This window comes from Mya arenaria, chromosome 17, assembly GCF_026914265.1.
Source record: "Mya arenaria isolate MELC-2E11 chromosome 17, ASM2691426v1".
NCBI classification, from domain to species: domain Eukaryota; kingdom Metazoa; phylum Mollusca; class Bivalvia; order Myida; family Myidae; genus Mya; species Mya arenaria.
The window spans coordinates 18855238-18868511 of NC_069138.1; positions in this window are offsets into that span (position 1 = coordinate 18855238).

Here is a 13274-nt window from a genome sequence, read left to right on the forward strand (position 1 = left end):
AACTACATGACCAGTCCAGTCGTAACAAGAACAACAACAACAACAACAACAACAACACCATAACAACTACAAGAACAAGAACAACTTCCACAATTGAAACTACATGACCAGTCCATTTGTTACCACGAAGACGTTTTTGGTCGAGCTCGAGACTTAGTTCCGACGATTATTCATTCTATTTTCATATAAAATATACTGACTGTGGCTCGAAGCTTTAATGAGTTTAGGACTCGGGCACCATTGCCCCCCCCCCCCAAGAAAAACAAACAAATATATCTGTGGTATTAGTATATATCGGTAACATAGCTCGTTATTTTTCAGTGAAAATATGAAATCCACTGATAAAACCCCATATCTCATCGAAAAGCATGGAAATAATATTAATATATTATATGAGTTCACATTTAATTATCATATTTCCAGTCTTTATGAAAACAGTTTGTTAACTCTACCACTATTCATTTTGAAATTTTGAAAAATTTTAGTTTGGCATTTGCGATAGATAGAGAGCTAATAAGAAAGTGTTATCCTTCTTAATATGCTTGCTTTGTTTGATCCGATTATGAGGGAATTGCAAATTGCCGAGAAATGGGGCAGGGTAAAAAAACTCCAACACACGGGCTGTTGAGTGAGAGGTGGACACATATACAACTAGACCACTATGGCATTTTCATTTCATCGTTGTTCGTTCATGCTCATTTTTTACATTCTAATAATATTCCCGTATGTTTACCTTACGGTGTCATTCGGAACTCCTCGGCCATTTTCCATCGAAAGCAACCTCGGATATATGCTGGTACCTCAGTAGAAATAATAGTATTAATCAAGTGTAGTGTTTTAACGTGTATTTTGTATACTTGAATTTAAATTGATTGCCAGTGAAGAGAATTATTGCATAAATCATTATGATTCCCTAGAGTAAAGACTGTAAGTTTATCTGCTAATTTAAAATTACTACGCGATCTACTTGCAGCGTAGTTAAATGTAAAGAATTCTGACATTGTAAACCGTCCATATAAATCCGAGGTTGTGTTCGACGGAAAATGGCCGTATGAGGTCGACGGTGTCATTCAAAACTGACGTATTTAGATTTAGTGACAATTGTTTTTCGTCTGTCTTTTGGTCTGGTTCAGTCTTATGAATTCCCGCCCATATTGAAAACATACCTTATCTGCTATGTAATGAGATCAAAGAAAAAATATGAGAAAATGCTGTAAATCGATTTTTATATGAAAATGGAGTACATGTAACTACAGTCCTAGAATCAAGTGCTGTTTGTCATCAGCGTACTTTCGTCTAGGAATGTGCTCGAATTGGGCTTGTTAGATTGACATTTTGTTCTCAGGAAATAATTACGGATAGAGACCGCAGACAAGTCAGTAGCTTAAGGCCATCAAGGACAGCAAATGTGGCATTTATTTATTAAATAAACGAACATAGGTCACTCAGAGCAAATACCTTTCAGTATGCCGATGCTGTAAGATATGTGTTCTGTACACGTTACATGGTACACGCTCCATACAATAATCTGGGAGTATGATGTTTATAATTGGTCCAAGCAATAGTACAGGTTAGCGATTATAATTAAACTCAGAAATCCAATGAAAAAAAAACACATCGTCGACTATAAGATAATCGTACAAATATCAAGTAATTAAAGAGTTTTTACTATGTTTTCGATTGAATCAGATCATTCAGGTTCATCGTTGAGTATGGCAAGTTGCAAAAATGCACTAAGAGGCAAGCACTGCCTTAAATGTTATGGTTGATTTGCTTTTATCCTGATGACTTGAAACGGACACCTTACACGTTGATGGGGACACAGTATAAGTTGATGGGGCCACACTCCCGGTTGATGGGGACACAGTAAAGGTTGACGGGGCCACAATATAGGCTGATGAGGACACAATATTGGTTGATGGGGACACACTTTAGGTTGATTGGGACATAATATATAGGTTGATGTGGACACAGTATAGGTTGACGGGGCCACAATATAGGCTGATGAGGACACAATATAGGTTGATGGGGACACACTTTAGGTTGATGGTGACACAGTATAGGTTGATAGGGACACAATATAGGTTGATAGGGACACAATATAGGTTGATGTGGACACAATATAGGTTGATGTGGACACAATTTAGGTTGATAGGGACACAATATACGTTGATGGGGACACAATATAGGTTGATGTGGGCACAATATAGGCTGATAGGGACACAATATAGGTTGATGGGGACACAATATAGGTTGATGTGGGCACAATATAGGTTGATAGGGACACAATATAAGTTGATAGGGACACAATATAGGTTGATAGGGACACAATATAGGTTGATGTGGGCACAATATAGGTTGATAGGGACACAATATAAGTTGATGGGGACACAATATAGGTTGATGGGGACACAATATAGGTTGATGGGGACACAATATAGGTTGATAAGGACACAATATAAGTTGATGGGGACACAATATAAGTTGATGGTGACACAATATAAGTTGATGGGGACACAATATATGTTGATGTGGGCACAATATAGGTTGAAGGGGACACAATATAGGTTGATAGGGACACAATATAGGTTGATGGGGACACAATATAGGTTGATGGGGACACAATATAGGTTGATGTGGACACAATATAGGTTGATAGGGACACAATATAGGTTGATGTGGGCACAATATAGGTTGATGTGGACACAATACAGGTTGATGTGGGCACAATATAGGTTGATAGGGACACAATATAGGTTGATGTGGATACAATACAGGTTGATGTGGGCACAATATAGGTTGATAGGGACACAATATAGGTTGATAGGGACACAATATAGGTTGATGGGGACACAATATAGGTTGATAGGGACACAATATAGGTTGATAGGGACACAATACAGGTTGATAGGGACACAATACAGGTTGATGTGGACACAATATAGGTTGATAGGGACACAATATAGGTTGATAGGGACACAATATAAGTTGATGGGGACACAATATAGGTTAATGGGGACACAATATAGGTTGATAGGGACACACTATAGGTTGATAGGGACACAATATAGGTTGATAGGGACACAATATAGGTTGATGGGGACACAATATAGGTTGATAGGGACACAATATAAGTTGATGGGGACACAATATAGGTTGATAGGGACACAATATAGGTTGATAGGGACATACTATAGGTTGATAGGGACACAATATAGATTGATAGGGACACAATATAGGTTGATGTGGACACAATATAGGTTGATAGGGACACAATATAGGTTGATGGGACACAATATAGGTTGATGGGGACACAATATAGGTTGATGGGGACACAATATAGGTTGATGGGGACACAATATAGGTTGATGGGGACACAATACAGGTTGATAGGGACACAATATAGGTTGATAGGGACACAATATAGGTTGATGGGGACACAATATAGGTTGATGGGGACACAATATAGGTTGATAGGGACACAATATAGGTTGATAGGGACACAATATAGGTTGATAGGGACACAATATAGGTTGATAGGGACACAATATAGGTTGATAGGGACACAATATAGGTTGATAGGGACACAATATACGTTGATAGGGACACAATATAGGTTGATAGGGACACAATATAGGTTGATGGGGACACAATATAGGTTGATGTGGACACAATATAGGTTGATGTGGACACAATATAGGTTGATAGGGACACAATATAGGTTGATGTGGACACAATATAGGTTGATAGGGACACAATATAGGTTGATAGGGACACAATATAGGTTGATGGGGACACAATATAGGTTGATGTGGACACAATATAGGTTGATGGGGACACAATATAGGTTGATAGGGACACAATATAGGTTGATATGGACACAATATAGGTTGATGGGGACACACTATAGGTTGATGTGGGCACAATATAGGTTGAAGGGGACACAATATAGGCTGATAGGGACACAATATAGGTTGATAGGGACACAATACAGGTTGATGTGGGCACAATATAGGTTGATGTGGACACAATATAGGTTGATGTGGGCACAATATAGGTTGATGTGAACACAATATAGGTTGATAGGGACACAATATAGGTTGATGTGGACACAATATAGGTTGATGTGGACACAATATAGGTTGATAGGGACACAATATAGGTTGATAGGGACACAATACAGGTTGATGTGGGCACAATATAGGTTGATGTGGACACAATTTAGGTTGATAGGGACACAATATAGGTTGATAGGGACACAATATAGGTTGATGTGGGCACAATATAGGTTGATAGGGACACAATATAGGTTGATAGGGACACAATATAGGTTGATAGGGACACACTATAGGTTGATGGGGACACAATACAGGTTGATGTGGGCACACTACCGGTTGGTAAAGACACAATATAGGTTAATGGGGGCACAGTATAGGTTAATATGGACACAATATTGGTTGATGGGGGCCCACTTCCGGTTGATAGGGACACAAAATAGGTTGATGCCGAACAACCAATTAATATACATAAGGCAAAACATAAATCCAAATTTACGGAATGAACATCAATTTCATTAAAACGTATAACAAAACACCACCAAACTAAGTAGTTAATAGTTTCCGTTAAAAATGTACTTTAGAAACATCCGAAACATGAAAATAATAATATTCAGGTTCATTGACATTTATGGGAAGTCAACAACTTCTTACATCGGCTTTTAAAGCTAATAGCGGCAGTCTATGAATAACCAACCTGTATTCAATGGTCCCGCGCTTTAGAACTTCAAAGAGAATAAAAATAGAACACACAAGATGTAGGACAGAATTTCAAAACAAAACAATGTCATACCACTATACGTTATTAGGTGTGTTGTCAGAATTGTCAGAATTCGTTCTGCACCTAGCTGTGGCTTAGGCCATTGTGCAGCATAGGTCATTGTGCAGCTTAGGCCATTGTGCAGCTTAGGCCATTGTGCAGCTTAGGTCATTGTGCAGCTTAGGCCATTGTGCAGCTTAGGCCATTGTGCAGCTTAGGCCATTGTGCAGCTTAGGCCATTGTGCAGCATAGGTCATTGTGCAGCTTAGGCCATTGTGCAGCATAGGTCATTGTGCAGCTTAGGTCATTGTGCAGCTTATGCCATTGTGCAGCTTAGGCCATTGTGCAGCTTAAGCCATTGTGCAGCTTAGGCCATTGTGCAGTTTAGGCCATTGTGCAGCTTAGGCCATTGTGCAGCTTAGGTCATTGCGCAGCATAGGTCATTGTGCAGCATAGGTCATTGTGCAGCTTAGGTCATTGTGCAGCTTAGGTCATTGTGCAGCATAGGTCATTGTGCAGCTTAGGTCATTGTGCAGCATAGGTCATTGTGCAGCTTAGGCCATATCATTGTTATTGTATGTTTGTGTCGGGGGCGAAATTTAAAGCCTAAAGTGAATACCAGGACTCAGTTTCTCGATAATGCTTTAGTTAATTACTCAACTTAGAAAACTATTTAGATTTTGTGTATATTGTAAATGAAAGGGAGTACAGCCTGGTTCTTTCATAATGTTCATTTTCATATCTTAAAGCTGCTCTCTTACAGATTACCGTTTTGACAAAAAAAATGACGTGGAATATATAAAGCCAATTTCTGCGTGAATATCTGCAAAGCAGTGTTATAAGACTGCTGACTAAAGATCAAATCGCAGATTTTCATATTTCCGTTCGAAAATTAATGTTTTATGGCTAAAAGCGTTACTAACGGTTTAAGAAAATGCATAAAACATCAGTTTTCAAACTTAAATATAAAATTCGCGATTTGATTGTTGTCAGCATATCAGCAACATTTTTATATCACTGGTTTTCATACACTTTTCCATAAATTGGCTCGTTCGAAGACAAAAGAATAAAAAAAAAATGTCAAAACGTTCAATCTGTGAGAGTGCAGCTTTAATATTATACCAACTTGATTCGCTAAGTTTCTGTATTAGGTCATTAGATATTCAAAGTAAAACATTTACTGTGTTAATTGGGTTATTTTTAAAGTACAATCGTGGCTCGACAACATTTTCCCCCCATCTTTTGACCAAAGATATAATTTAATATAATAAATGAGATAATTTGATTCCAACAGCGTAAAAAACATGTATTATTTCTAACCCAGCTAGGCTGTAAAGTAATACAAGGAGTTAATAAATATGTTATTGAGTAATTACTTAATTAAGCTATTTTCGATAAACTTGAGCATGGCAGGAAAACCGAAGCAAATGTTGAGAAGACCCCTAAAACATTTTTCTTGATTTCAACCCTTTTGAAAGTAAATACAATACAGCATGTGCTATTAAAACATACAAACAGGGAGCTATAAATATGCAGTATAGAGTATGTCAATATATTATAACAGGACATGTCTTGCAATTTCAATGTGTTTAAAGTGTTAGGCATTTATGAAACGGAATGAATATTTTGATAATAATTTATTCTTGGTCTAAATATATGTTTTAAATGTGGATAATTATAAGACATTTTACTATGTGACTATTTTATTCGTATAAATATTCTACAAGTTATTAATATATTTTATCTTTCTACCTAAATTTTATTTTTCAGCCGCCTTGTGCATATGATGGGGACTAAATAAATAAAAATAACATCTCTTTGAGTGTTTTGAAACATAAAAATGACAGTAATTAGTAATAGGCTATACTGTCAAGTTTTTGTGAACTATTTCGATGCTGTTTATTCAAATTGTGCAACGCAAGTGCACTCTTTGTAATGAAATATCTTGTATTTCAAATTATAAGTAGTAATCAATTCCTTATGAGTTCCAGCTCAATGCAAGCATGTAGCATACATGTTCGTAATCCGATAACATGAAAAGGTGCTGTGGTAAATTACTTACTTTGTTAAGGTAAATCCTAACGTCATTCTAAAACTATAATCCAATATGGCCGCCATAAGGCTAAAAATATCTTTTTAAAAGCTGCCAAATTGTTAAAGATACGAAAATCGAATGGTAAAAGATACATTTTAAAGGAAATACTAGTACTTAGTGAAATCATTATGATGTCAACGAGCATTTGATAATTATGGGTTTAAAATTGTGTGTTCAACCAATGCAGTTTAAAGTGTTTTTGCAGAACCAAAACACAAATTAAACTAACATTGGAATTGAAATATTTTGTATCATGTCAACATACCCTGAGGACTCAATATCAGAATTTGATTCAACTTCATGTTTAGACTAGACGAGAAGTTTTTCGATTGGACTGTAAAAATAATATAATATTGAACTGAATCACTGATGCTTGTCTAAGGATAAGGATACTATCAATATTCTGTATGGGACATGATAACGATCGTGTTGAAAGCCGGCAATATTATCAATTTATTTAGGTATCTTACTTATTACCAGCTATATGTTATAATTTAATTTAGAACATCATCTAAATTCGAATACTCAAATAAATAACATACAGGTGACGCCAAACAAACTAATACTTTTGCATTGCCTATAATGTCTGTCAGAATGTGATATTTTAAAACTGTTGGGATTTTCTTGTTTTCCGGAGACCAAAAACTTACCAGCCAGGTGACGCTAAGCATAATATCAATCTGGCATTACCTTACGTTATCCTTTGCATGCATAGCCAACCTCGAGGAATATATTTACTCAGTCAACCCAGCGGTTCGTCCAAGCTCCGGGATTCGCAAACAATATTGCCATTCCTCGCTTAATCACCGCTTCTCAGCCATATAATGTTTTTAATTAGAAAAGCAATTGAGGTCTTTATGCCGCGAAACGTCGTTTGTAGTGTATAAATGAGGTTTCTAAATGAGTTTAACTGACGTGAGAACAGGTCCAGTGAACCATATGCTTTTGGGTGGTTTTCCTCTGCGTAGGGTAAAGCAATCATGGTCAGAATGTTTTCCTGTTGCAAGAATGACCTATCCTAGTGGCCCAGTTACCCAAGATGCTTCTTTATGATATTGAGCATAATTATCACCCCGTATGAAATACTGATGTAAATTGACAAACGGTTTTAATAAAAGTTGCAATAATGCTGCACTCATTGGTCACAAGAATATTGTATGAACTTCTCATTTCTTGGTTCGTTGGGCACCCCAGGGGTCTTGGTGGGATGTCATGCAAATAAATGATCAGTCTAGCTCACCTGTGAAATCAATACAATCCCTCGGCGACCTCAAAGTCATTTTTGTATTTCATATCTCTGCTACACATTTAACGGAGTCTCGTTAAAATCAAGCATTTTCAACGCTTGAAAACCAAACGACGTCGGGAACTAACGTTCGTCCCGCGGAGGGCTCCCGGTTTCTTAAGTTATACGTCCAGAGTGAAGGAGCATTTTGTCATGTCGGTAACAGCCTTTTTTCTAACACACACTATTCCTAGCTTTCGTTAGACCTCATATAATCAATTTGGATAAAAGAGACTGGAATACCTGTGTACAGAGATATATATAAACCCTTCTAGACAATGTTTACAATTAACGTTTTCCTTCTTTTTAAACAATTGCTCTTTACCTTCATTGTAAATATTTGAAGTATTTGATGTTAACCTTCATTACAAACCACTGACATTTACCTGCATTAACAAATTACGTTTCATCTACATTGATATTCACTGACGCTTACCTGCATTGTAAACAATTGACGTTTACCTTCATTGTAAACAATTGACGTTTACCTTCATTGTAAACAATTGACATTTATTTTCGATGTAAACCATTGACGTTTACTTCATTGTAAACAATTGTCGTTTACCTTCGTTGTTAACAATTGACACTTACCTTCGTGTAAACAATTGACGTTTACCTTCATTGTAAACAATTGACGTTTACCTCCATTCCAAACAACTGACGTGTTTACCTTCATTGCGAACAATTGACGTTTACCTTCATTGTAAACAATTGTCGTGTTTACCTTCATTGTAAACAATTGACGTTTACCTTCATTGTATACACTTGTCGTTTTCATGCATTATAAACAATTGACGTTTACATGCATTATAAACAATTGACGTTTACCTTCATTGTAAACAATTGACGTTTACCTTCATTGTAAACACTTGACGTTTACCTTCATTTTAAAACATTTGACGTTTACATGCATTATAAACAATTGACGTTTACCTTCATTGGAAACATTTGACGCTTACTTTCATTGCAAACAATTGACGTTTACATGCATTATTAACAATTGACGTTTACATGCATTGTAAACAATTGACATTTACTTTCATTGTAAACAACTGACGTTTACATGCATTATAAACAATTGACGTTTACATGCATTATAAACAATTGACGTTTACATGCATTATAAATAACTGACGTTTACATGCATTACAAACAATTGACGTTTACCTTCATTGCAAACAACTGACGTTTACAATTGACGTTTACCTTCATTGTAAACAATTGACGTTTACAATTGACGTTTACCTTCATTGCAAACAAGTGACGTTTACAATTGACGTTTACCTTCATTGTAAACAAGTGACGTTTACCTTCATTGTAAACGAGTGACGTTTACATGCATTGTAAACAAGTGATGTTTACATGCATTGTAAACAATTGACGTTTACCTTCATTTTGAACAATTGACGTTTACCCATAATGTAAGAATGACGTTTATCAGCCTTGTTAAACTTTTAGCAAGACGTCCGTTAAATTATATTAATGCATATGTGCTGCAGAATAATTTGACTAGATACAGCATATATATTTGTATTACTCTCATATAATATCGTTCATTTAGACTGACTCATATATTTGTCGAAATTGAACATATGATTACCCCTGAGGGTGATTTATGACGTCACACACAACTCAAACTACTGCCGGAGTATTTTCCGACTGCATGAACTAAGAATTTAAAAATCATCAATAAAAGCAACAGAAAATCGTTTGAACTCCATTCAAATAAACCGAACCCGTTTTATTAACCTAATAAACTTTATATTCGTTCCACCAACACGTATTTTAAATTAAACAAATGAGTCTCTCGATGACAGAAAAATAGTTTCTACGACTATGTTTTATGCCTAGCAACAAATATAACTGCGCATATGCCATTGTAAAAAGAAATCAAAGACAAAAATGCAAATGATATTACCGTTTTTAATATCAAAACATGTAACAAGGGATTCTGCTAACAAGTTTACAATGATAAACACGTGACTTGCACGTGACTTTCGTCGATATCACGTGACTTGGTATTTAAATTTGTATTTTTCCTTGTACTAATACCGTCGAATCTTTCCAGGTGTCGAGCGAATCTTAATTAGACGATTGGTTTAACAGAGAAAGCAATTTGTATTTTAATCATATTGCATTTTTTATCGATTGTTTGAAACACGGTTTTCTCTTTTATTAGCCGGACATTAGCCAGTGCATTTCCATGGGTCCGAACTGTAAGCCCTGGGAGCAGACATTGCTAACTATTTGTGAATTTAATTTTAGAGAAAATGGGTTTCAAATATGCCGGCACAACCTCAGAGCCGCTCTAATGCTTCTGAAAATGGCAAAAATAGCCGTCACAGCATATAAATCGTTGTATTTAAAAAAAAATGCATTTGAACGATGGCCATGACTGTCATCTGCACGTGGTAGCTATTCGACCGTCGATGATATATTTTGTCTACAAGCCATGGGACAAAAATATCTTTCGAAAAAAGAGGGAGAGTTTATTGTTTATACATAGTTTGACAAAATAAATCACGTAAATTTCTTTCGATCACTTTAAAAGATAGGTCTACACAGTATTTTAAAGGGTCCTAAAATCTATGTATATTAATCTGAATTCATGTGTTATAACATATGACTGTGAATCTACTTCGTTTCCATGGACCATAGGTACAAGGCAGAGGGTTTAGTTTAAACATATTTATTATACAGAAACACAACAATACAGCATTTGTTACAAACATATAAAATAAAGGATTGGAACGGTAGAATTAACTATTAAAGTTCCTTTCCTTGAATGGTTATTTGCAATAGTATTAAATACAGGTTTTACTAAATAAAGGATTAATATGATAGCTCTCAGAGTAGTAAGATGAATTTTAGATAGAACGGTGGTAAAATTTCAAAAATCTTAAGGAATTTAATATCAGATAATGAAAAAAAAAGAAATGCAAAAGAAGAAAGGCAGAGTAAAAGTCATAGGATGGATTTAAACTGGAGTCGATTAATCAAATCTTTTTGTTAAGTGAATATATTGGTGGACTGCATCAAACAGTGTGAAATTCTGTTCTTCAGTCAGAGTGTCAGCACCATACAATAGTGAACGAAGAGTTACTTCAGTCAGAGTGTCAGCACCATACAATAGTGAACGAAGAGTTACTTCAGTCAGAGTGTCAGCACCATACAATAGTGAACGAAGAGTTGCTTCAGTCAGTGCTTCCACTGAGTCGATCAGAGAAAGTCTATGATCGGAGTAGAGTGGACATAAAAGAAGAAAATGATATGTTGTATCTTGGCGTCCGCAAATACAGAGTGGAGAAGATACGATGTTTTTCGAATAAAGGTGATGGTTTAATGAGCTGCATTCCGTTCGTAAACGAGTATGTAGGACTTGAAGCTTACGCTTCCCATAATAGAATAACTTGCTAGATTTAGAAGTAACTGACTTGAGATACTCTTTGAAAATAGACACGGTATCTAAAGAAGATGCCTCAGCTGGAAGACTATTCCAGGAAGAGATGGCCCAAGGAAGGAAAGAGTTCATATACAATGATGTGCGAGTTCTAGGAATGGAGATTTTAGATGAATTTCTGAAAGATCTTGTTGATACTTGCCCTACTGTTGGGGGGACCAAGTTTGAAAGATAATCAGGAGTGAAACCATTTTTCATTTTAAAGAAAAGGAGAAGTTTGTGTTTTTCGCGCCTAGTTTGTAAACTTTCCCAGCCAGTTTCAGCAGAGGGTTTAGTCAAGTTTGACAATTTCGATCCTCTTTGTTAATGAGTTACCTGCTCTTTGTATCGAAAGTTGTGATTCCGAGGTCAAAAATTACTTTTGCCATTTAACATTATAAAAAACCTATCGGTTATTTTCCAACAATATATTTTTTTAAAGTATGTGAGACAATGATTAAACCAATATTATGTTAACTATTATGTTATCGATCCCGGATCTGAGGGTACGAATTTAGTCCTAATATTGAATATATAAAACAATGAGTTTTGCAGGAAGCATCTTTGTGTAAATAAAAATACTAATAAAGGTATGGTTCTTGGAGAGTGTGGACGATTGCGAGTGTGTAAATAATAGTTTTCTATACCATGTACATGATTGAGATATGTCTGCCAATTATTACGACTGCCCAATAATAGATATCCCAAACAATGCTACTTAACGTTTAATTCTTCAGCTGAAGTTGGACGAAATTGTAGAGTTATAAGTGTTCAAAACATGCTATTTGTTTATGGCTTTAGATGTATGCAGCCGAAACCCGTTGGCTCGAATTCCTCGTTGGCTCGAACTAGATGTAAAGGACCAATGTCTTGATACTGAAGGTAAACATTTCCGCTTGGCTCGAATTTTCGAAGCTCGAGGTTTTTTCGCTGGTCCCTGGGAGTTCGAGCGAACGGGTGTCGGCTGTATAAGTATTTCAAGGCGTTGGTGATAAATATATAATTCTAAACACCTTTAAACAGAGACTTTTTGATTTTTTTTAAAAAATTAAAACTGGCATGCTTCTTCTATTAACAGTTCAAGTCAACGTCCCATTATAGACTCTTTTTATTTAACTTTGTTAATTTTTCTATCTTTGTTATCTTCTATTACAAATATCCTTAAAGCTGCACTCTCACAGATTGAACGTTTTTACAACTTTTTTATTTTTTGTCTTGGAACGAGCCAATTTTTGCGAAAATCCATGGAAACCAGTAATATAAGACTGCTGACAAAAAAAAGATCGCAGATTTTTATATTTAAGTTAAAAAAAATGATGTTTTAAAAAATGATGTTATTCTTAAACCGTTAGTAACGGTTTTAGCCATAAAGCATGAATTTTCGAGCGGAAATATGAAAATCTACTATCTGATTTTTTATCAGCAATAATATATCAATAAAAATGCTCTTTCCAAGACAAAAAATAAAAAAAAAGTTGTAAAAATGATATATCTGTGAGGGTGCAGCTCTAATGAAACTGACACGCTTCTATTAACAATTTAAGTCAATGTTCTCCGAATAGACACTTTTTAGTTAAGTTTGTTAAATGTTGAACGTTCTATTACAAATACCCCTTAAACATAAGATAGCATTTTGATGT